We start from the raw sequence: 26,025 nt of genomic DNA on the forward strand, positions 1-26,025 counted from the left end.
GATATTAAGAAATGTGGTTGTAACTAAAGTTTGGAACCAGGATGCAAACCTGGGTTCATTTAATTCAAGTGCTAGTATGTTCTACAGGCCTATTGGATGATTCTTTAACAAAAAAATAAATAAATAAAAAAGCTTCATGGGCTTGAAAGTTTGGAAAACCATGTTTTGTATAATAGATACCCGTTTTGAAGTGCCAACCCACATTCATGTATGAATATATCCAAGAGGCAAAAATAAAATTTAAAAAGTCCACGTTTAAAGAAAGAAAAACATTTCATACTATTCTGTTCTTTTGTATTTAACCATAAATTTTTAGCACACTAGTCAAATCACTGAAAAATGTCTGGTTTAGAATCCTGGGATTTGAAATGTAAAACCTGACAGGAGGGATTTGTGAATAGCGGCAGGTGTCTGATAGACCCACAGATTACATGCAGATGTGTGCACGTTATGTGTGCATTTTAATGCATGGCAAACAGATCGTAATATTATCGTTCATTGAAAAGTAGTAGGCCATGCACAGTTTTTATTTTTATTTTTATTTTTTTTTTTAAGATTTTTTTTTTTAATTTATTTTTGTGACAGAGAGACAGCCAGAGAGAGAGGGAACACAAGCAGGGGGAGTGGGAGAGGAAGAAGCGGGCTCCCAGCGGAGGAGCCTGATGTGGGGCTCGATCCCATAACGCCGGAATCACGCCCTGAGCCGAAGGCAGACGCTTAACGACTGCGCCACCCAGGCGCCCCCATGCACAGTTTTTAAATCTACTCCTTTAGTCAGGTAACTGGAACACATTTTTTAATAGGAGTAAAACTGCTTCCAAGTAAAGCTTAATTCACAACATTTTACACCAAGATAAAGTTTAGCACAAAAACATTTTCTTATATTATGCCAGACTAACAGTGTCTGAAAGACTCTACTGCAATGCTTAACAGAACTTTTTGCCTTGAATCAGAGAAATTCAGGAAGTATGAGAAGTTATGATATTAATTAGTTGATATACTAAGGTATAGTTCACTGCATAGGCGGATGGCCTATATCTTTGAGTGGAAAGGAAGAGCATCAAAACGGAAGTTGGAATAAAATGTATAATAGGTTCCAATAACCACAAATAATATGGTTTCACTTAATATAGCATCAATGATAGACAATTTTAAAAATATGTCACCTCCCATAGCCTTCATGCATAAATCATATCTGTCATGTTATTTTGGTTTGCAGTATATTTGTTCTAATATTTCCCTGCTTGCTTAATTTCAGGATTAAATGCATCTAATTGTTTATACACTAAATGCCACAATGATGACGGTAATTTCTATTCTGTGTTCTATAGCTCCTTTTAATTGATACTCAAACAACTGTTTAAACATTTACAAAAATAATAATCCGCTGAAATGCATTATGCTGGATCATATAAATAATAAACTTGTTTTATTAAGACTTAACTTTTCTACCAAACTCAATTCAGGAAAACCACATATGTAATTAGCCACACTAGCAAAATGAGACTTTATTATATGCCCATTTATTAGAAGAGAAGTTGATAAGGAGGCAGGGGTGACCTTTATTGAGCACCTTCTGTGTTCAAATTAGACAGTCCAATAAAAATTCTGATTGAATTTCACCGTCTTCAACGAATGTCACAAAATTTACTGGAGGAATGCTAACTATAGATCTAGGGAAAAAAAAGTTTTCTTTTGGCAGTAGAGGGTTACAATACCAATATTTCACCATTGTGGGTCGTCACGATCTTAGGAAGGTCTGCCTAGGAATAAAGATGTGGGTGTGAAAGATCGTTAACAAATGATGAGTTCATCAATGGGTAGACCCCAGCACCAGAGATGAATCTGAAGGCCAGGAAAGGAGCAAGCAGTGGCAGGCGAAAGTGAGTGACAAACTCTCTCAATAAGTGAATCAGCCTGAAAGTTCAAGGGGAAGGGGAGAGGCGAGGAAGGGCATTTACATTAAGCAGCAACCTCCCATTTAACGGGCACTGGACATTTAAGTATGTTATCCCATGTCCTCCCATGAGCCCTCCGCAGTGTTAATAGCCCATTTTATAGCAAAAGTTCCTTGAAGCTGAGAACGTTTACACAGGTTATTCAAGGTTCCCCTGCTAGTAAATAGTGAAACCGGAGTCCGAAATCTAAACAAACCTACGATATAATCACTCCAATAATCCATGCTTTGTCAACAAAACTCTTGCTACGCAAAATGATCTGTGATACGGAACCAGCAGTGTCCTCATCTGGGAGCTTGCTGGAAATGAAAATTCTCCCACCAGAGCCACAGAATCAGAATCTGCCTTTGAACAAGATCTCCAGGTGATTCTTATCCACATTAGAGTTTGAGAAGCACTAAATAAAATAAACCCTCCCATAGAGCAACACTGGAGGTAGATGGAAGCAGGGACAGGAACCCCAGATGGGGAATGAGCCAGAGAGAATCGAAATACAGTGAGAGTTAACTGCCAATTCAGAGCACCTGCTGGGGGCCGCTTCTGGGAAGCCTGGCTGCCTGCTCTCAGGCAGAGGGAGAGGATTAAATCGCCCAGACATGGCCAGACTGCGGCCAGTCTAGAATTAAATATATATCAAGATGTGGACTGAAAATAACTTTGTGAATTATCTGCTCCCAACCCCAGCAGTTGGCACCAAAATCAAGTCTCCTACCTGCCAGCCCCCAAATCAGGGTTTCAGAGAAGGAAAGGGTACCTCGCGCAAAATACAATAGTGTACCCTGGATTTTTCAGGATGACTTGGATTTCAAATATTGGGCTATTATTCGAGCGGACATGACGTTAGAAATAATAGTCTAAAATTTTGGCACAGATGACTGGCCATATATTATAAGGTATATCAATGAGATAAAATATTGCATATAACAAGCTTAAGCTTTTCAAGTGTTGATTCGCAAGAAATTTCGGTCACTCTAGATGGAAGCGCTAATATATAGCGTTATGATGTGATGCAAATTCTGTATTAAGACAAAGCAAGAATCTCATGATTTTTTGTTAATAGTTTATGAGGTTGTTAAATGTTCAGTGTGGCGTGTCCCAGTTTTCTCACATTAATGAACAGTCCCGAATTAAAACATTTCACGTTATTGTTAAATTGTAAAGTCATTTGCTCATTGAATGTTTATTGTTTAAGAGACGTTAGATATTATTGCGGTTTTTACGGTTAAAAATAGCTCCAATTTGGTTCGGCAAACAGAGGCATGCCGATAAGAAGTAAAGATGCATGTTGTTGGCTGGATTTTAGAAGCCTAGACGATGGGCTGAACACAAAAAGAGAGAGGCTCATTCAACCTGGGATGAGGTCAAGTCCTTCAAAGGAGATACGAAGCTTAAGTGTGGTGGATTACTATGTGAAAACGTTGGCTGGGAAGAGTCCAGGGGAATGTGCCACAGACAGCAGAGGGCTCAGGAACCAGACATGGACAGAAATACAAGGAGAAATACAAGGAGTTCAAGGTGACTGACGTGTGAGATGTGAAATGCATTTACCCAGAAACCAACCTGTCTGTGTGGACAAATCCGACATGCAGGAGCTTGAGCTTTGTTAGTGAGATGATGGGGAACCTTGAGGGAGTGAATAAAGTGATCACTGTGGCGATTTAGGAAGACCATTCTGTTGTTGGTGTCCTCGGGACAGATGAGAGCAAAGGAGATGATTAACAGAAGGAGGGACTTGGTGAGAGTTAGAATTAAAAAAGCAATGAAGTGACGTAATGTACGCTCCCTTTACAATATGCTTGAGTAATGTAGCAAAACAAATTTACAACAGGTATCAATATTCCTCCTTAAGAAAAAAAATAGAGAAACTTTAATAAGATGCTTGAATGGGAAGTAAGATCCTGAGAGCATGGATTTCACAAAATGACCACCCTGCCTCAGAAAAGGTGAAAACAATCTGGTGAGTAGGAGCAGAGGAGAGAGGGAGCCAGGGAAAATGAGTGAAGGTGCAGGAACACAGGAGATCTTGGTCTGTGGGGTACAGAAACTGTGGGATTAAGTCATGGGCAGCAAAAGGTGGCAGCCGTCTTCAGAGGGTGAGTGGAGCTCCAACCAGTCATGGAAGTCAAGTCAATGACAGGTCAGAGCATCAGAAGAAGTAAGAAATTGGCTGTGCATGGGCACGGGCAGGGTGACGTTCAAAATGCTGAAATATCTCTCTGGGATCTACTGCAACCTATGAGAAAAGGAAAATGTGTATGTTCATAGATGGGCCATCATCTGAATACAAGTCCTGTTTAAATTATTGGCAAATGTTTACTTAATTTGGAGCTCATGGCAAGGGGATTACTGAACTACTCCCTGAAGAAGTCACTTGTATTCTTCATGAAATCTGGGGATTTTTGTAGCCAACATAGGGTAGGAGTCCCCCCAGGCCAGTTTGGTATTGAGTCTTCTTGATGTTTGGTCTTATGTTTCCAACCTAAGTAGTCATGTCTTTAGTATGAGAGCCTCGATGTTGGCTCAGGTCTACACTCCAGAACCCGGATCTTACATTTCCAGCTAAACCTTCCAGACTAGGGTTTTCAAGTTAAAATACGACCTCATTCATGGCCATTATAAAAAATGAAAACCAAAAATCAAAGGAAAGGTAAATATATACAGAAAATTCCCACCAGACTTCCCATCACTGTGATAGCCAGTGCTGGTTTGGTGACAGTCCTCGCATATGTCTCTCAGGAACATGGTATCTGTGTGATACCAGGCAGTTACTTAACTTCCCTGTTTCGGTTTCATCATCTATAAATAGGGGTAGAAGTAAAACTTACAGAGTGGTTTGGGAATTAAATTGGTTAATACATGTAACACAATTTGAATTATGCCTGGCGGACAACGGGCATTCAGCGCTAGAGAACTCATTTTTGTTTATTACTATTCCTGTAATTACCACTGTTATTACTATTTCATTCTTCGTTCTAGGACCATGTGTGACTTCCACCTGACCTTGCTCCAAGTTTGTATGTCCCTGAGGTGGCCATAGATCTCTTTTATGATGTACCATATACACTCAGGTGGTGGGGTGAGGAGGGCGTGTTACCTTTGTCCATCAAAGTTATGTTGGAATAATGGTGGCCCCATGAGATGATGATGTCTTAGGTCAGATTTTCCTTTCATAAGAAAGCACCTGTCTCAGTTATAAGCATTTTGCACAGTGTCTCCCTTGAGCCTGACTCCTCTCTCAAGTTTACCCAAAAGGGCAGTAGCGAGGAGCACCTGCAGAGCCTTTACGAGGGCTGCAGTCATGCCTCCTCACCCTCCTCCCGACAGCATCATTGACGAGGAGGGAAGAAAGTGGTTTCACTGCAGAGACCCACTAGAAAAATCACTGTAGCGTGAATGAAAACAACAAAGGTCAGAGAAGATTTAGCAGCAAGACAGACAGTCAAAGGGCGCAGACGCAGATAAACCCACTAAACGCGGTATCCAAGTTGTCTTCTCTTACAATTCATCTGTGGTTTTAATTAGAGCATCACAGCCATAATTTACCCTATTTCAAATACTGCCACTATCTCGTCAATGCCTTTTGCCTCGATGATTATCTGAATTCACAATAAACACGTCGCATTTCCATTCAACACTCTCGTAATCACACTTAGGTCATTATTCCATCTATTAAAAAAATTTATCTGAATTGAAGTAAAGATTAATCTATATGTTGTAAAGGGCATCAGGTTTCTTTTACGAGAAACTATATCTACAGTTCCTTGCAATCATACCGGCTGAATACTTTATTACTTTTCACGTGAAACTCATTACTTCCAAGGATGTTTGAGATGCTATTTGAAGTTGACAGGTTATGTTTTGATGGTAAATAATATTTTCACTGATTGGCAATCATAAGGAAAGTTATTAATATGTAATTGAATTTTAGTTATTTCTAATTTTATTTACTGTTTCAATTATTAAAGCCTAATAGAATCTAGGAAAGTGATTTTAAATTAGAAGTGTTTTATTGAGGAACTTTACTTATTTTCTTTGAAATGTGACTCATTTAGTGATTGTATTCATTGTGTCTTAGAAGCTTAGTCAGTAAATCAATGTGTCTTAACCATTTAAATTGGCCACCAAAGTTGTACCTTTTGAAGGAAAGAGGGAAGTCGAATGGCAAATTTACCCATTTAGAATAAAGCTTTAATCTATCGTAGGGAGTAACAATTACAAATCACAAATCTGCCCTCAATTTTAAAAAAGCAAGAGAATAACAGTGGTAGAAATAAAATAATATAAATATAGATATGTTATATTCCTTCAATTTAGCATTCTTTTAGTCATTAAATGTTAGCCAAAAACACAGGCTGGTTTTGTGGTCTTCTCAAATGGAGTCTAAGTCAACTTTAAAAAAAACCCAAAATATTTTAATTTAAATTGCTTACCAGTTTAATTACTAATTTCCTTTCACCCATAGAGAATAAACACATTTAAAATTATTACAAATAGTAATATCTGGAGAAAGGTATGAAAAACTAGCAGACACTTTATCACTTAGTCTGTAAAACCTCTCTCCGCTCGGCTCCCATTTGTCGCTGAATCCCTCCAGCAACATTAGACATTCTTTTCCTTACTGCTATTTATAGCAACAAGCTACTGTGAGGAAGGGACATATTCGTTCAAATCGCTTAATGGCCAACATGTTTAAAAAATGATATTTTTAAATGGATGAAAACCATTCAGTTAAGTTGCCCCTGTGATGTCCAGTATGCATGTGTGTCAGTTCAAGGGGAGGCAGCGATCACAGGATGTAGGGAAACAGTCCCCAGCCGATGTGAATGCAGGGTTTATACACGGGCAGGAAACACAAGGGCCTCTGGCCCTGGTAGCTAACCCAGAGACCTCTGGGTGCTGAGCTAGAAAAAATGAAGTCTGATTTTGACTTCATCGTATAAACAGAATGTCATCTGCACATCAAATTCCACCCACAGTGAACCCCTGGCATGGTTAATGATTATAATCTTCACATTTAATCATGGGAACTCAGTGACAGGCAAACGAAGGTGAGCTAAACTGACAGTTCAGAAGGTTTCAACAGAGAAGAACTCCACAAGCTTTATTTTTAAATGTGCGTGTACAATTCAAAACCACTTTTTCGGAAGCGCAGTTTAATTTGTATGAAGCCGACGCGCAGGCAAGAACGGACTGCTGGCTTTCCCCTGGTGTGGTAGGAATTCTGTGGCAGTGTCTCTGTTTTTCTGGGGCTGCTTTCCTGGGTGAATTAAATTGCGCATTCTTTAATCTGAAAGCAACAATCTAGATGAAAAGTGGATTATTTTAACCGAAACTGTTCTCATGTTCTCATCTTTCTTCCAATCCTTCAAATCTTTTGAATTAGTTTTCTAAATAATCTCATTTTGACATGTTTGATTCCTTCATGGGATATGCAAACAAATCACCTATAATCTAGTAAAATGAGGACAAGAACTTGGGGCACCTTCTTCCAGAGCATGTATTCCGAAATCCGAAATGACAATAATGTTTTGGGAATGTTACACAAACACACCATGAAGGTAAAAACTGCTTATTATATTTTAATTGGGTACACAGGATGATTCAATCAATACATACTTAATCAGCGATGGCTACTATTTACCTAATAAAAAATTCAAAGTGCACAAAGATTTAATTATTTACTTTTAATAAAAAATATTTTAGATATTTTAGATAATTTGCATTATATACTATGTATGCCATTGCATGAATGTGTTTTGTTTTTATCATTTTGGTACTTTTTCCAGTATTATGCTTTCCCTTAGATGATGAGATAGACAACAAAATGTATTAAAAATTATTTGATGATTTAAAATTTATTTGAGATTTATTAACTCTCATCATCAAAATATATAATTTGTTGCTTCTCTTCATAAAACATTAATAGAAGATAATTTTTAATAACTACTTTGTGGTATTTAATCAATTAGTACACCAAGATAGTTCCTTTTATTTACCTTGTATTATTATTTTTCCACAAAATGCATTTGCTGTCCTTATTCAGCATCAACGTAGCTTAAGAATCTTATGAGTCTTAAGAAATCGTACGAATCTTAGAATTGAAAAAAAGAACCTTATAATGTTATAATTTTATTTCTGAAAAAAACTAAAAGCTATCTTCAAAATTACTACCAAAAAAAGAGAGGAAGAAGGAAAGAGAAAGAAAGAAAGAAAGAAAGAAAGAAAGAAAGAAAGAAAGAAAGAAAGAAAGAGCAAGAGAGAGAGAGTTGGGGCTCCTGGCTGGCTCAGTCAATAAAACGTGCTGCTCTGGATCTCAGGGTTGCGGGTTTGAGCCCCACATTGGGTATAGAGATTACTTAAAAAAAATAAAATCTGAAAAAAAAAAGAGAGAGAGAAAGAGAAAATCAAAGAATACATCTAGGTGTGAACAGAGTTCTGTGGGGTCTGATGTACATATAATTTAAAGTTCCATTTTAAGAAAGATGATATAAAGTCATAAATAAAAAAGTATGCAGAGAAGGACCTCTACTGTCCAGCATGGTGACAATAGTCAACAATACTATACAGTACACTGAACTTTCCCAAGAGGATAGATCTTAAATTCCGTCTCGACACATGTACACACACACACACCACACACAAACACACACACGGTAACTATGTGACGTGGTGGATAAGCTGTTTAGCTTCATTGTGATGATCTTTTCACAATGTAGACATATAGCAAACATCAAATTGTGTATCTTAAATAAATGCAACTTTTATATGTCAAAAGAGTCTCAAAGTTGTTAAAAAAGAACACAATCAAAATTTTTAAAGAGCTCAACAAATAACAAATAATGGGAAATGCCTCAAATTCCAAAAAGCACATGTTCTTATTAACTGCTTGACAAACTCTACCTACTTCCTTAATATTTAGTTACATGCACTTTGATCACCCTTTCATGACAAAATATCATTTGCAGTATTTTCTGTAAAGATAAAAAGATAGTTTTGTCTTTCTTTTAGCTCGACTAATCAAAATTTGCTTTACATGACTGATTGTTTAGAAAAATTCCCCTCAACTGCACAATTGTAGGATTTTTATCAAATTTGGGGAAATCTTCATCCAATTCTTTCCCATCTGAGCTGTTCAAAACATACCCACTTTGGGTAACGCTCCTGGACGTTATGCTGTACAAATATAAGAATTCTGATACATTCCATTTTTTTGCATGGCACTCATCAGAGCAAAAAAATAAAATGTAAGGTAAATTTATAATTTTATAGAGTGCCTTACTAAGAACATCCCTGACAAGAAAGAACTTTTAACTGATAAGGATTCCATGACCATAATAACAATAGTCTGCATATGATGATTTGAGACTCCTTACAGCTATGATTCTGACTCCATACACTGTCGACCTTGTTTTTCCTCCATGAGCCACATACTTTGAAGGTGTGTGTTTGCAGAACACTTCATATCACCATGTGAGTACAGGTCCCGGACTTTCCAGTTGGGGAACAGAGTGCGATGGGATGGAGGAAGCAAGAACATTCTTGGAAACAATGTCCACCCCAGGACAGCTGGCAAGAGTGAGCTATCCAGGGAAGTGATGTGAACTACAGCACTATACCCACGAAAAGTATCGTCACTCAACCTCCCCTCAGCAGCCACTCATAACTATCCCAGTCCCTCAAGAGAAAAGGTGATGGAGGGGAAATTTGAGTGGAAAGAAAGAATGATCCTAAGTGTGTCACCTTTGCAGAGTTTATAGACATACATGAACAGGCAATCCATGTGAACACATTGCTTGTTCAGGGTCTTAGGAAGGCCTGTGAAAGGGAGGAGGGTTCCTGAAGCTTACGTTCCTTTAGATTCATGGAAAATTCCCCTGTGGATACAGTGTAGACAATATGATCTGGTTTCAGTAAAGATATTAGAGAATCTTTGGAAATCAGAGTTTGGTTTTTTTTCTATGAGTCACACTAAATATGTAAATTTCTTAAATTACATAACCATACAATATGTAGATTGGTTTTTATAAAATTTCTTTCATGCCTCTTGCCCCTCCAGCACGTATGCTCACAAGGACTCAGATCCAGACGTGCACCAGTCTCACATTTTAAACCTCAGAGGCAATAAGTAGTTGTAACAGAGATTCTATGTGACTCCAACAAATATCTCCTTTAGCCATGTCAAGAAATTATTGAGAATTAAAGTCTAAAATCAGGGTCAGTCTAACTTCTCCACATGTTATCATCTATGATTAAGACAAGTAAGAAGTAATTAAATCCAACTAATAAAACTAAGATACTGACAAACAGCCTTCTGTTATCTCCTAAAATCAAGGATAAATTGGAAAGCACCAAATGGGATAAGAAACAACTGAGAAGGGGCACCTGGGTGGCTCGGTCGTTGAGCATCTGCCTTTGGCTCAGGGTGTGATCCCGGAGTTCTGGGATCGAGCCCCGCATCGGGCTCCTCCGCTTGGAGCCTGCTTCTTCCTCTCCCACTCCCCCTACTTCTATTCCCTCTCTCGCTGGCTGTCTCTGTCAAATAAATAAATAAAATCTTAAAAAAAGAAAGAAAGAAAGAAAGAAAGAAAGAAAGAAAGAAAGAAAGAAAGAAAGAGAAAGAAAGGGAGAAAGAAACAACTGAGAAGATTCACATTTTATTTATGAAAATTCAAATAATTTCGGCATGGAGAAAACCCCAGAAATCCCCTTTTAATTGTCAAATAAAAGTATTTATCAGTTCTTTACAGTTGCAAGAGTGAATTTATAGTATGGGTGTTATTAATGATAAAGACGTGCTCTAAAATCATAAAGAATGCTAATTGTTACTTGATAATCTATCTCATGCATTGTTCTTACTCTTGTGTTATAATTATGTAATGAGAAAAACCACACAAAAACTTACATTTCATAAACACATGTACTCCCAACAAGTAGAAATACACTTTTTAATTCACCATTTATAATTTGATAAAAGTCAGATTTCATGAAATGTACACATTTTTTAAACCCACAAGTCAATGTTCCTCTCTATATTACCTTTTCCACCCAATCAAAATTGAAGTGCACTATCTGTAGTTTTGTCCTGAGGAAGGCTACTGTTACCTGAGTTGTTTACAGGTAAAGCAGCTTTCCGTCATCTGATAAATGTTTGAACAATTTGCAATAGCAAAGATTCCCCATCCTAAGCATTTTAATGATCGAATATGCCATTTGTGATCAGGTATCTGTTTATTTATTTTATCTCAATTGTTTTGGCAAATGCCATGGGAACTCATCAGAATTTAACTAGAAGTGTGTATTCAAAGAAATGTTCAAAATTTTTTTAATGTAAAAATGAAGAAGAGTAAAAATTGTAAGAAGGCTATGTGACAATTTTGCATGTCTATGGAGATTAGGAACGACGAAGTGGTGAAAGATCTTTTTTCATCTATTTCCGAAGTTATATAACACATTGCTTGAGCTGTCAAGATTTTATTAAAGAGGAAAAGAGAGGAGAAAAAAAAATGATGTGTTTTAAACCTGAAATGATAGAACGATAGCAACAAAAGAGATTAGAAGTGTTGTTTATTCTCACATCATCGATTCTGGCCTGTAGACATTTAAACCGATGCAACAAACAAGCCGAGAATGAATGGGTAACTCATGTAACTTTTTCAATTTTACAGCCATGGAAGTGGGGCACGGTGACTTATAATCCCGAACACCTGCTATCAATCTAGTGGGAAGGGGAGACGTTGAGGAATAGACTGATCACCTTTCTAGAAGAGGTAAGAATTAAAGATCTGCGAAGGATCCTGAACAGAACGGAGGCCGCAGGATCTGAGCCGGATGTCGAAACTCCATGATCCGTGTGAGCTCAAGGGGTTGTGTCTAGCCAGGGAACCACAGTAACAACAGCAAAACGCTGCTGTGTCTTGGGGAAAAGATGCTAGAAGCCAAATCCAGCTGATAGGATGAAGTGAGGTTCTTCAGGCAAGCCAGTTAGACTGAGCCCTTTTTTGAAAAAAATTAAAAATAGGGATGCGGCCACATGTAGGTCACATACAAATGCAGTCGATGATCTATGTGGCCATGCTTGGAAATCATCACGTGCGGTGTGGCTAGCAGCCGTGTGAGCCCCGCGGAGAAACGTGGCCCAGAGAGGGGAGCCGTTTGCTCTGCTCTGCTCTCAGGCGGTCTTCATCTCTGTCTGCCTCTCGCAGAGCCAGCGCCTCAGGTCACTGGTTATGCTATCTTGATGATATACATTTTCACTTCCCATGCTGATTTTAGAACCCGACCCCATGGAAGAGATTCAGTGTCATGTGGCTTTCATCTGAGAGTGGAAGTGAAGTGTGAGATAGAAAAGCTGTCCCAAGGGCTGTCGGGGGGAAGGTTGTCCCCACGGACTGTGATTCTCTGATGAATAGTCTTTTCTCAGGATACTGTCCAAGTGAATTCGGTGCCCAGAGAATAATGGTAAATGGCTCTATGAGAGCCCAGTGGATAAGCATCAGTTATCCCCAGCTCTACTGAGATCAAATATAAAATAGTTGCATTGTTTCTAAAAACCGTGGTGCGTACACCTACCATTTTCCCTGCTCGTCTGTGCCATTATCAGAAATTCCATCCTGCTGCCCTCAGGAGATCAGAGAAGTCAAAAGTTTGTTTCGCTGATTCTCCCTGAGTGCACAGAAGGGCACTGGAGGGACGAAAAGGCTACGAATAGTCACATAAAGCTGGAGTATCATTACTCTTGCCAAGCTACTCGCTATCCTACGAAGAGTGGCTTTTCCTGTCAATCTTAATTTAACTTTAAAATGCACTTAAAAGCAAAGTCTCAGAGGTAGCATTATTTGTCAGAGCTGATCACGTGTGAGCTGCACTTCCCAACACCTTGGAGAGTGACAGCATGCAACGATAGCCAGAGAAGCTAAGCAAAATCTAAAGCAAATATTAAACTAGAAATTAAAGCTTCGGGAGGAGTTTAACCGAATGAAGCAGATTAGCAAAGAGAGATTTCCCCAAAGGAAAAAACAAAACAAAACAAAACTCAGAAAAAAGTCCTTGCTTCCTTCCATCGTCGCTTCACCAGTACTTATAGCTAGCAAACCATAAAAGGATGTTTGTGTGTATAATACGCGGATTTTATACAAATTCAGCCCTTCACGGGGTCCCAGGTGGCAAAGCCATGATTTACTCTCTTTGATCGCCGCCACTAAATTGCTGGAAATCATCAATTATTTCATTGTGCTGCCCGGCCCTCTCTGCAAACAGAATCCAAACGGCATCTTCAGAAAGAACCAAAATAGCAATGACGAAATGACCATTAATTACGATTTATACTTAAAAATGTGTCTTTTTAAAAGAAAACTTCCATGAGTCACTGGTTCGTGTGTGGTAAGCATTGAAAGAATACTTAACTATCAACGTTATTACTGACTTTTTTTTTTTAAGATTTTATTTATTTATTCGACAGAGATAGAGACAGCCAGCGAGAGAGGGAACACAAGCAGGGGGAGTGGGAGAGGAAGAAGCAGGCTCCTAGCGGAAGAGCCTGACGTGGGGCTCGATCCTGTAACCCCAGGATCACGCCCTGAGCCGAAGGCAGACGCTTAACCGCTGTGCCACCCAGGAGCCCCTATTACTGACTTTTTGAAAAATACTTAAAACTGAAATTTCCTGGTACTGAGGTTTGGGACCAGAGCAGTGACATAGCGTCTGAGAATCATTGGTCCATTTGTATCTCAGTCCTTGAACAAAAGGCTACAAAGCAGCTACTTTTATTAGCCTCATTCTAGAGATGGCAACAGAGTGGGAAGGAGAAAATACTCTGCAAATTTCTCAACGTCAAGTGGTCTGTGGGCGCTGGGTCGTCTCACTCCAGAGCCCACGCACTAAAACACAGTGGCGTCCACCTGGCACCAAGGCAGCAAGGGAGACAGAGCGGATCCCACAACATCCCTGCTCTTTGAAAATCTCCCTTTTCTTCCAGCATACCCATTTCAAACTTAGAAACCTACAAAACAAAACGACTTACTAGCAGGCTCTTTGGCTGTTCAGATATAAATAAGGAAAGGGACCTAATGCATATATTCATTGATTAACAAAGCCCGCAATTGTGTTACAGTTTCAAGTCTCTTATGCAAATAGTTGTTTTATATCACAGTTATTTCTATAGGTCAATACGCGTATCCCACAAATTACCCTCTGTGAACCAAGGGATCCTGCATCAGGCCCTCACGCTGCTCACATTGCAGTAGCAAATACGTGAGACTCTGGTTTCCAACACACATTACAAACGATGTTTCTTTGGAGTGGATTTTACTTTCGTTTTGGTCAAAAATGTAACAGCTAAGCAAAAAGAAAACAAAGCCTTATTCCCATTTTTTTGTCTATTTAAGATAGTATTGTTTGTCTTGTAGTTTCGTAAGAATGTGTTTTTGTTAACAGTAAACGCTGCCATGATTTTTATTGTGATTCACTAGCTCAAATGTCAAGGCTTCTATTATTTCAATGGTCAAAATTATCTTCACTGATTGGAAATATATAATCTATTTTTTTGTCTTTGAATGTTTTTTCACACAGATTGCCTTTCTATGAAAAAGTTCATTCTACCAATGTTTAAAATCAAAGCAAGAAAAATTAGGATAATATATAAATCACTAAAACAATGCTTATTTTAAATGGCTTATGTTATTGTAAAAATGTGTTATTTTGAAACAATCACACATATACAAAAACTTGGCAAGCAGAAGACGGCTAACTTATTTTTTCTGAATCCCTTGAGATGAAGTTGTCTTCCCGATGCCCCTTCACCCTGAAATAATTGAATGTTAATTTCCATGGTCAAAAACAATCTCCCATGACCGATGCCACTAACAAAATCAACAAATAACATTAATACGTCACAGCCATTTAATCCTTAGACCTCATTCGTATCTCACCAAATATCTCAATAATATCTTTGTGACAAAGGGGTTCAGTTTAGAATCATTGCATTTAGTTTTCATCTTGCTCTGGTGTCTTTGATTTTGGAAAAGTCACAGGCTTCCTATTTATCAGTCATGACCTTGACATTTTTATTTTTTTTTAATTTTTTAAGATTTTATTTATTTATGTGACAGAGAGACAGCCAGCGAGAGAGGGAACACAAGCAGGGAGAGTGGGAGAGGAAGAAGCAGGCTCCCAGCGGAGGAGCCCGATGTGGGACTCAATCCCGGAACGCCAGGATCACGCCCTGAGCCGAAGGCAGATGCTTAAGGACTGCGCTACCCAAGCGCCCCGACCTTGACATTTTTAAAGATTGCAGGCTAATTATTTTGTAGTGTTTATCAGTTTGAGTTTAGGTTTCTTTTTTTTTTTTTTTTTTTATATTGCCTCGTGTTTAGATTCAAGTTAAACATCTTTGCTGGAAAACGATGCTGTTTTTCTGATTGCACCCTATTGGGTTGGGCAGGATTTCCATTTTTTCACTACTGATGATGTTCATTGTGATCACTTGGTAAAGTACTTGGCAGGCTTCTCCACTGCAAAATTACAATTTTCCTCTTTATAATTAACATTAATTTGGGGGGAGGTACTTTAAAACTTTGTAAATATCCTATTCCTCATGAAACTTTTATTTTTTAAAAATATTTTATTTATTTCTTTGAGAGAGGGAGAGAGAGTGCGAGCACCAGCAGGGGGATGGGCAGAGGGAGAGGGAGAAGCAGATTCCCCACTGAGAAGGGAGCCAGACTTGGGGCTCAAACCCAGGACCCTGAGCTCGTGACCTGAAGAGGAGGCAGATGTTTAACTGACCGAGCCACCCAGGCACCCCAACCTCGTGAAACTTAATTTTTTGATTTATTTGTTTACCTTTTAGTGGACTCAGATTTTATATTTCACTTAATTGGCTAAAATATATTATCAGAATAATTAATTCTGATGCTCAGATTCTCCAGAATCTGGCCAGTGGAGAATCCTTTAAGGCAGATGACCTATTTGACTTGTCGTTATGATTCTCAGAGCACGTCCTTGATTTGTGCCACAATAATAGATTCTAGACTCATCTGGTTCTTTCCTGGCCTCTGGTCTGGAAAAAAGTGCCCTGGTTCCTTCTATCTATAAGTTGTGCAGTTTTCTTGGAAGGGCATATACAGAGTCCGGCTGATCACAGTAATTCCATCGGAAACAATACTGCCTATGGTTTTAACCATTCAGAGTTTCTCTCTGATAGTCTTGTGTATTCTGCGGGCCTCTTTCCAGTCATGTCTCGCCAGACTCCAGAAACTTGGTAGCTTCCAAGGGGAGACTTGTGATGCGTTTAAAGTGCACTGGTCTCTGCCAAAGCTCCGTGTCCCCCGCCCTCTTCACCCCCCCCTCTTTCTCAGAGATGTGACATCTTCCCCTCTTGAAAAGAGTGAGCCTGAGTGAACTTTCAAAAGAAGATTTACCATTTTTCCCTGTCTTTTCTAGTTGTTTCCACAGTAGCTATCATCAGGTATTCTCTTCTAATTGTATTAGAAGACACTTAACTTCAAATTAATAGATTATTTCCTCATTTCTTTTCTCTTCTTGGCTTTGTACAGGCATGTTTTTCCTGCATGAGCTATAAATAAAATAGACGCACAGGTCTTTGGTGTGCATGTGGTTTTTCCTGGCGGGGGGAGGGTTGCAGGTAGGTAAGGGCAAGAAAGTGTTTCTGATTACCTGGAATTATCTTTAATGGTCCAAAATGTGTGGATAAATTAGATTTTGTTTGTTTCTGCCTAAGCAAAAGGGAATTAAATCTGTATGTTGTAATATTATTTTAAATGCAAAGACTCTTTTTCCCCCTCTGCAGAGGTAGGCTGTATCCTACAAAAATGGATTTTCCTTGTGCTTCCTCATTCTGCAGAGTCACTTTCTGAAACTAAACAGCATTTCCATGGCTGTCTGCTACCAATCTGTCCAGTCCTTTCCCTGTATGTAAACAGGTGCTTTGGGTTTTGCACCCAACCCGTGAGAACTGTATTTGGCTGTTTGATCATCACTATCTGGGTCCTTTTTCATTGACACCTTCTTTATGATCTTAAGATCTCTCTACACATCCTGGAAGGTCTTCCAAGCAGTCCTTATAGGGAGGATCTGATTGTCTCCTGGTTTTCTAAAAAAACGCATGCACGAAGAAAAAGAAAAAAAATGCTCTCCTTGTTGCTTTTAGATTATTTCTAGGAACAGACGGGAATAATACCAGCTTTACACATCTTCAAACAGAGAATCAGCAAATCTATTATCCATTATCACTCTATTAATTCCCATGTTTCAAGGGTGAAGTATTCAGTATAAAGGGGTTGGGTATGCAAAATATTTTCCTAAATCCTGAAGCTTTTTTATAAAGAAGAGACCACCTGGCTGTCCATATGTTACCTCTTAATTCGAACACTTAAGGTAGTAGCTTATTTACATAATGGCCAAAGATGAAAGCATGTGAGACTGAATCAGAGGTATAGCAGAAAAAGATAGAACGATGATTCCCATGAATGGAAATGAAAATGCACACACATAGGGAGAACCCCGGGGGAGATGCAGTAACAATGTGACACTACCCAGCATGTTTCTAAAAATCAATGATCTAACGTGAAGCTTAGAGGATCCTTAGAATTGATTGCAACAAACCACTTAGTTGAAATCTCCGATAGAATTGTAGTGATTTAGAAGAGAGAAGATGCTTAATAAAATTCAATTGCTTCTCTGAATTAAAGGCCAGTCACACTGAAGTGTTTGAGAGTGTCAAATGTCTGCTTCCAAGTATTATAAGATCTTGGGGTAGAGATGGACCTACCGAAGTTGATGTATTAGAAGGTAAATTAAGTTCCATGCCACTCATTTCCTTTGTGTGGAGGGGCTCGCTCCACATCCACGCAATACTTGGACACCGGCAGGGTGTCCCACCATGCAGCTCAGCTCCCGTGCTATCTCCAGTAGGGAGATCACAGCAGATTCTAGGGTTGAGGGCTCAGTCCTTCCAGACTGTTTTTCCCCAACCCCAATACCACATCAGAGGCCAGTTGCAAGCCCAGGTTATTATTACCCATGCTTCTGACCCACCAGCTGAGATTGGGGTTCCCCACGACCCTCTTTGGACTTCAGAAGGGATCCCAAACCCAGGTCCTCACCTGTGCTTCTAACCAACTGGCCATAAGTCAGACATTCCCACCACCCCTTCCTTGGGTTTGATTAATTTAATAGAACATCTCACAGAACTCAGAGACACATTTTACTTACTAGATGACTGGCTTATTATAAAAAAGAATGATAGAACTCAGGAACAACCAGACGGAAGAGATGCGTAGGGCAAAGTCTATGGAAGAGATGGAGCTTCTATGCCCCCTCCAGGGGCACCTCACCCACCACCTCCTGAAGTTCACCATCCCAGATGCTCCCCAAACCCTGTCCTTTGAAGATTTATGGAGGCTTCATCTCGTAGGCATGATTGATCAAATCATTGACCACTGGGGATCGAGTGATTGATTCAACCTCTGGGCACTTCCCCTTCTGGAAGTCAGGGCATGGGACTGAAAGTTCTAACCCTCTAGCCACTTGGGCACCACTGGCCACCAGCCCCACCCAACGGTTTCCAGAAGTTCTCATCACTTCGCAAATCTGAGGGTTTTAGGAGCTCTGTGCCAGACGTGGAGAGGAAGACCAAGCAGATATTTCTTAGTATAAATCACAATGTCACAGAAAGTCATGAGGACCACTAAACCCTGGGCTCCAAATCTTTAATATCCTCAAGCACTAACAACTAAAAAGATGGAGAAATCCCAAAATACTTTCTTTTTGCTCACTTTTCAGGCAGTCCAATCCATTTTAAATCTTGCAGCGCATTAGTCTACCTTTGACATAAAAATGAAAATTACCATCTTGCCTTCAGGAATGCTTAAAATCTCAAATAAATAAATCGAATTTTTAAAAACGATGTGCCAAAAGTGCATCTCACCTCAAAATGCTCACTATCTATTTAATGACCTTGTTTGTGATATCATTGCAATTTCTAGCAAGCTCTTGCTAAAGGAACTTTCAAAAATTAACAATAGTTAAAAAACAGGAGGAGATAATTACCCTCATTAATGAGGTTGCTTACCGGATTCTACAGCAGTCGCTGGCACAGCGGGAAGGCCGGGCTATTTTTATGTCAGATATACTTACCCTTGACATTCCTTAATTACTTTTCTTAATTTTCCTTGACTCACCTTAACTGCCAGGGTGTTTTGTCTCCCAAAGTGACCACCAATTGTAGATAGATCGGATGACAACCACCCATTGTTGGACTTGGTAGAACATTGATTCTGAAAAGGTTAAGCTCTTTTAAAAGAAACCAGAATCACAAACTCTATATTGGATCTCAACACTGAGGCTGATTTTTAACACTGTGAGTGGGAAATTGAAAACAGGATGAGAAGATTGTTGTTCAAGCACACAATTTTAAAAAGTCAATATAATAAAGTCTACCATAAACAATAATACTCACAGGGGGTAAGGGAGAGAGGGAATCATAATAAGTTACAAAAATAGTGGGTACTGAAGATCTCTATGTGTGCAGCCGTTTTAATTTTATTGTTTTGTTAAATTTACACAGCACTCTGATGCAGTGAAAAATCAATCTGTCGATTATCACCATCCTTGGTGGTTTAAGATAGGGTAAGTAGCTTGACTAAGTGCTAGATCCTGGATTAAATCTCATAAAATTGACAAATTATTTTAATGCAACGGCATGTTTTTGGAAAGCAAAATAAATCCCCTGACAGTCTCATCTGCTGTTTTGTAAATTAGAAAGTGGTAAAAATATTTGAAAGTAAAACAGTGGTAAGAAAAGCAATCGGGTGGTTTGATGTCAATTTTGCATTATAAAGAGGTTTCCTTTTGTTTATTTGTTTCCCCATGGGAAATCCTTAGTGTTTGCCCATATAAACTAATAATAGTGTAACCGAGTGGGTGCTTATCAAAAATAAAATTAAGCAACATTTAAATGATGATGCAGGAATCATTATTGACGTGTACAGTTGTAAATCAAATTAATAAAAACTTTTGAGCTGCTCAAAATGGTGGCAAAGGTCAAGAGAGCAGAGAAGTAACAGCCAAACGTAGAAATCTCTAATCTCAATATAATCAGTATCATTTTCATGGTCCTTGCTTGATGCAATTGAACTCAGACGTGCCATTTTACGTACATTATCTGCAATCTCTAGGGAATTGTTTACAATCTCTTAAGGCATATGCTTTAAATTTCTTTCTCACCACTAGGAAAGGTTTGACACACTTGCTATCACGATTAGCATAGTTCCTTGTAAGAGAAAACTTAATAAGTGATATTTAAATTATCAACAATGTATATCCCTTGAGGACCAATTGAGTACAATTGTGACCATAGGTGACAGAACTATTCACGCTGACCTTGTGGCCACTGGTGCATTTTTGAGACACATGCATGTAGAATACTGCCGGCACCAGTTACAACGGAATAGTAACTCTGTTCATGTAAAATGTATCTGCTGATATGGGATAGTGACGTCATCGTCTGTCTTAACACCATGGCTCTAACTAATGGGTTTTATCAGAATGTATCAGCCTTGAACATTGCCCATGGGACACCAAGTCCTTCGGGTAAAAATCTCAAGTGCAAAGAGGAAATTAACAATTTAGCAGTTAAGTTTCTTCCCACCATAGATTTTCCAGGGTTAAGTGTTTAATTCTTGTAGCTTATAGTATAATGTTTTTCTTGTCTTTCAATTCATTGATATGTTTTCTCCTGTACCTAAATGTCCCTCAGTATACAGTACAATCTATTCTTTAAAAGGTTTATTTATTTATTTGAGAGAGGGAGAGAGCAGAGGGGGAAGGGGCAGAGGGAGAAGGAGAGAGAGAATCTCAACCCGACTCCCCACTGAGCATGGCAGGGCTTGATCTCACAACTCTGAGATCATGACCTGAGCCGAAATGGAGTCAGATGCTTAACCGACTGAGCCACCCAAGTGCCCCCAGTAAATTCTATTATAGGAAAAGAACAGGAAATCTGTGCTCATGAAAAACTGGATTTGTATCCTGATTTTGGCAAGTTAATTATTTCACATTATAATCATACTTATGAGCTGCAGTTTCCTCATATTAAGTATAATATTTGTGCTCTGGAATTATATTTAGAATATCTGAGCCTTATACCATACCAGTAGCATTTGTGTCTCTCAGTAAATAGAGTATTTAATTATCCAGCTTATGAGTAGCTTATGCTTTCATACCCCATGTAACCCCTTGGCAAGGCATGTGGTTTCTGTTCTTCCTGATCCCTATGGATGCCTTAAAAAATTTCTCTACCACCTGATTTTAGACCCACCCTCTCCTGCAAAACAAAGCTCATCTTTTTAGGATTACATATGCAATTTTTCTAAATTATAACTTCCTTGTTGCTGGAATATGACTCTCCCATTATACCCCGCCATATTGTATTATCATAATTATTTATTTACATTTTAAATTATGTCCTCTTTAATGAAATTGAGAAAATAAATGGTATTTTTATTATTTTACCTGTTTCTCATAGTACTTTGTGGTTTTAATTTAATTTTATTAATTTAATTTTCTTATATTGTTTATTTTCCTATTGTTCTTTGCATTGACCCTCTTTCGGACTACGTCATTTTCTCAGATGACCTCCCCCCCCCCACCTTTTCAGCCCTTGGATAAAACCCCTGCTATACTTTCCAAAGTCTTTTGTGTAAGATTTCTGGGCAAGACACCTGTCTGCTAAAAGCAATCACTCTAACACTAGGTTTGTCTTTAAGCCACCAGACCAAATTTGTACTCACTTCTCTAATTAGTTTTTTTCAAGATTTTATTTATTTATTTATTTGAGAGAGAGAGAGCACAAGCAGGGGGAGCAGCAGGCAGAGGGAGTTGGCGATGCAGGCTCCCGCTGAGCAGAGAGCCTGACTGGGGGCTAGATGCCAGCACCCTGGGATCATGAACTGAGCCGAAGGCAGATGCTTAACTGACTGAGCCACCCAGGCGCCTCTCATTCTCTACTTTATTGGCTTTCCCTCAGTCTGCATACTCCTCCTGGAATCATACTTTCTATGTTTGGGAATTGTCCTTATACTCTGTATCATTTTATTTCCACTTACTTTTTTCCTTATAACTTCTGGTGTTGTACATCGATGTGACCTCTCTCCCTTCATCTCTCCCTCCTCCAAGTTCTTCGCCCTCCTCCTCGCTCTGTCCCCTCTTGCCTTACTTCTTTCTTTCTTTTAAGCTTTGTCATTTTCTTTAGATTCTGGGTACAGAGTGCTCGGGCATTTGATCAGACCTCAAAGTACCAGTCAGATTCGCCGCAACTGAACAGTTTTATGGATCCCCTGACACTGTCTAAGTCTATCTTTGCATGAAGCACTAAGTGTGGTGTGAACTATATCTGAATATGAGAGAGTTAATAAATGTTTTTAGATGTCCACAACTGATTTATTCTCAGTTAGCCCACATCAAAATACTATCCTAGAACATTACTTTTCAATAGAAAGCTGTCTTCAAACTTTTAGGAACGATTTTAAGAAATATGACATCTTCTGACCAATTTGAATAATTATTAACTTATTTAAATTAACATCTTATTCATTCTGAAACAGGTGATAAAACAATATTCATCTCTTAGGGAGGTTTTCCCCCTCTGCTTTATAACCGTAAAAACTTGTCTAAAACACAGTTACAGAAGTTATAAGAAAGAGCTAGATTACATGATTGGTATTCTTGAAGGCACTCACTAATATTTGGCTTGGCTCTAAGTCTCAATGCAGAAAACTTAGAAGAAAAGAGTCAAGTGATTTTTACTTGAATAATATTACAAAGGTTTATTTTTAGAGGACTGGTATATAGCATTCATATGAATAAACCTTTTCCCTCCTCCTTCTGCTCACCCCTCCACTGTTGTTTGCCATTCAGTAATTATAAAAAGGATTTTCGTCCTTAAAGAACGCAAATAACTATGATTATCAATATAAATCTCACACTGAGTTATAAGAAATAAGAAGTGTTTTAAATACAAACAGCCCTGTGCTGCAGGGATCTCAATGCCGGTCAATGAGACGGACCCACATTAAAAATACAGACGCAAATAAACAGTTCCAAGAGTAATACGGTGCATTTAAAATTTGAGAGTTATGTGAAAGGAAAGAACACTTCCTGGAAGGTAGAGGAATAAGAGAGATGTTAAAAAGTAAAATCCTAAAAGCAACTTAGCTCCCGGCCATGCCCTCACTGCAAACTCCTCTGAGTGCTGTTGTAGTGAATGAGATTGGGGCCCCTGCCCCTCATGGCATCAGGTGCTGTCCAGGATTCATTCAAGGACCCCCTGGAGTTAAAGCTCTCTGGCATTTCTCAGAACAAATGGAAAGGTATACCCCTTTTAGGGCCCAAATAGGTTGCATATTCCTGGCAGCAAAACCCACAAATGGAAGTTATCCAGTACTTGATATTACTTTATAGCTAAAATAGAAAATTTAAAAGTAGAAAATGTGAAGTTCTGTTGTACAAGCTCTGTGGTCAGACACCTTCGGCTTGCAACTTGGCACGAGCCTACTTAACTTTCTAAAGATCTATTAATCTCAATCTTTGTTTATCTAAATTTCAGTCAAGTTCAGGGTCCTGGCTGGACCTTGTCATTATTACCGATGGCCAACACCCAATTGGAGTGTCATGCACTCCTCTCTGCTCACTCCCAGCTTCCTTTCCACCTTTCTCGGTCTTATGTCATAATTTATCAACTTTTCAACTCCAGCAGGACTTCTACTCATTGACTCGACCAAACTGATGTCTATTATTTTTGTTGATGTCTTTTCTCTTCTACTTGCCCAACTTCAATCCATAATAAATTTTTAAATGAATAAAATAAATCTGTTAAATATTGCTATTATGAGTCCCATGCAAGAAGCTTGTTGTAAGAACTAAAAGAAAGATTCAATACAATTTGGTTAGCCATATGGCTGGTAAAATGAAGCCCTCAATAAATGTTAGTATATTATCATTAGTTTTTATCCACTTAGATTGTCTTATTGTTTATTCAGTGCTGAAAAGGTGCTAATCAAACAGCTTTTTCAACTTGATGACAATTAAAAGTATTTGGGGCAAGTATATGTGAAAAACGCTTTTTTTTTTATTTTAATGTTTTTTTATTATATTATGTTAGTCACCATACAGTACATCCCCGGTTTCCTATGTAAAGTTCGATGATTCATTAGTTGCGTAACACCCAGTGCACCATGCAATACATGCCCTCCTTACTACCCATCACCAGCCTATCCCATTCCCCCACCCTCCTCCCCTCTGAGGCCCTCAGTTTGTTTCTCATAGTCCATAGTGAAAAACGCTATTTGCATACTGATTTTCAATGGCACCAATACGAAATTGATATTTATGTTTTATTTAGGATAGCAGTAATTTTAAAGTGTACCAGAAACACATTTTTAAAAACTTGACATATCTATTTTTATACATATTTGTGTGCACATATATAAGATGTTTACATCTATATTTGTGCATATAAGTATATATATATATATATATATATATATATATTAACTATACATATAATATTAACAAAACTTAGGAATTTTTTCTAGCTTGTTCTAGTTTTATTCCTAAATAAAGCAAACATGAAATGATATTTGAGAAATTGACATTTGCTTCTGTGTTGGATTTCTCAACAAATCATGAAGAAAATTCAAGACAAGAATGGCACAAAAAATTACTACAGTGTCAAGAATTGTGCTTCCTATGTGCCTCTGTTCTGTTTTCCCATGGCCATTTCCTTCTAAAAATTGCCTTTACATTGTCAATATTCCTAAAAGAAATATTTTTGAGGTTACACGCTGCTTGTGTTTGTTTCTTTTTATTCTTATAAACATAGCAAGTATGATGGCATACTGACAACCCTTTCCAAATGAGTTAGAACTCTGACAGTATTTCTCAAATCCATCCACTTTTCTCTATCTGCGCATCTCAGCCAGAGCGGGCAACCTGTTTTAAAACAAATGACACCTAACTGTGCCCAACACACCTATCCAATGAGTCCCTCACAATATTCAGAGAACTCTTTATAAAATCAAACCCTATTATGTGTTTCTCTTGCTTAAGAACTCTCTTCTGCAGAACAAAGTTCAAATTCCTTCTTCTGGTGAGCAAGGCCCTCGATGAGCTGCTTTTGTTGCCCTATCTTACTGCAATTCTTGTCTTTGTCTACTCATTTCCATAAGGACATTAGCCATATTGACTAGTTAAAAGTCCCCTAATATGCCACAGTCATCTCTGAAGCATTTCACAAGTGTCTCCCAATCTGTAAAATTAATTTATGATATATAAACATAGATAATATACATATGCTTTATCCACCCAAGAGACCTTGCTCACTGACCTTGCTAGCTCCTACTTACCCTTCAAAACTTATGCAGGCTTCAGTTCCAAGCAGAGTCTTTGTTGACTGCACGTGATTGGGTTTACAGACCCTCCTCTGTGTCCCCACAGCACATTTCACTTCGCAATGACAGCATATCCCGTGCCCACAATCCCTTGCCTGTTTACTTGTTTATCTTTCATGGGAGCCTACAAAATTCTTGAATCAGGGGCAAAGTCATGCCATATTCTCAACCTAGATAGCAGTTGATATGGAGGAAATATTCAATTATCATTTGCTGATTGCACAATAGCCCAAAAATGACCAGCAAAATCTGGCCTCAGGGCTGACAAACAAATTGGAAGACACGGTTGTGTAATCACCTCAGTTTATCCAGTTTGGGTCTAGAAGCCATCCGGCATCACAATCCCATCTAGAATCTCAACGTCAGGTAGTTCCAGCCATGTTAAACCTTTCTTTTTTCTTTTGTTGTTCTGCTCCAATCTTTCATTCTTTGACATTGACTAAAACATTACAGCTAATGTTCTTATCAGACATTGTCACTGCTTTTAGCTTTCACTGTTTCTTAGTTTCATCAGAGAATTTCCTCTCCCTTATTGACTTAATTATCTCCCCTTAGACTGCAGCTTCTCTCATTACCTCTTTGAGTTAAATCTGCTCATTTTC

The 26,025-nt window shown here is 38.6% G+C and overlaps 1 long non-coding RNA gene across 1 annotated transcript in view; it reads left to right on the forward strand.

Annotated features, from left to right (window-relative positions):
- LOC123802232 (uncharacterized) overlaps nucleotides 1-26,025 on the forward strand; it is a 39,749-nt gene that overhangs the window by 3,538 nt on the left and 10,186 nt on the right. The window contains exon 2 of the long non-coding RNA XR_006782463.2: nucleotides 11,624-11,725. This is a non-coding gene — a long non-coding RNA (uncharacterized LOC123802232). The remainder of the gene's footprint in view (nucleotides 1-11,623; nucleotides 11,726-26,025) is intronic.

This window comes from Ursus americanus, chromosome 10, assembly GCF_024610735.1.
Source record: "Ursus americanus isolate L20-20 chromosome 10, mUrsAme1.1.p, whole genome shotgun sequence".
In the NCBI taxonomy this organism is placed as follows: domain Eukaryota; kingdom Metazoa; phylum Chordata; class Mammalia; order Carnivora; family Ursidae; genus Ursus; species Ursus americanus.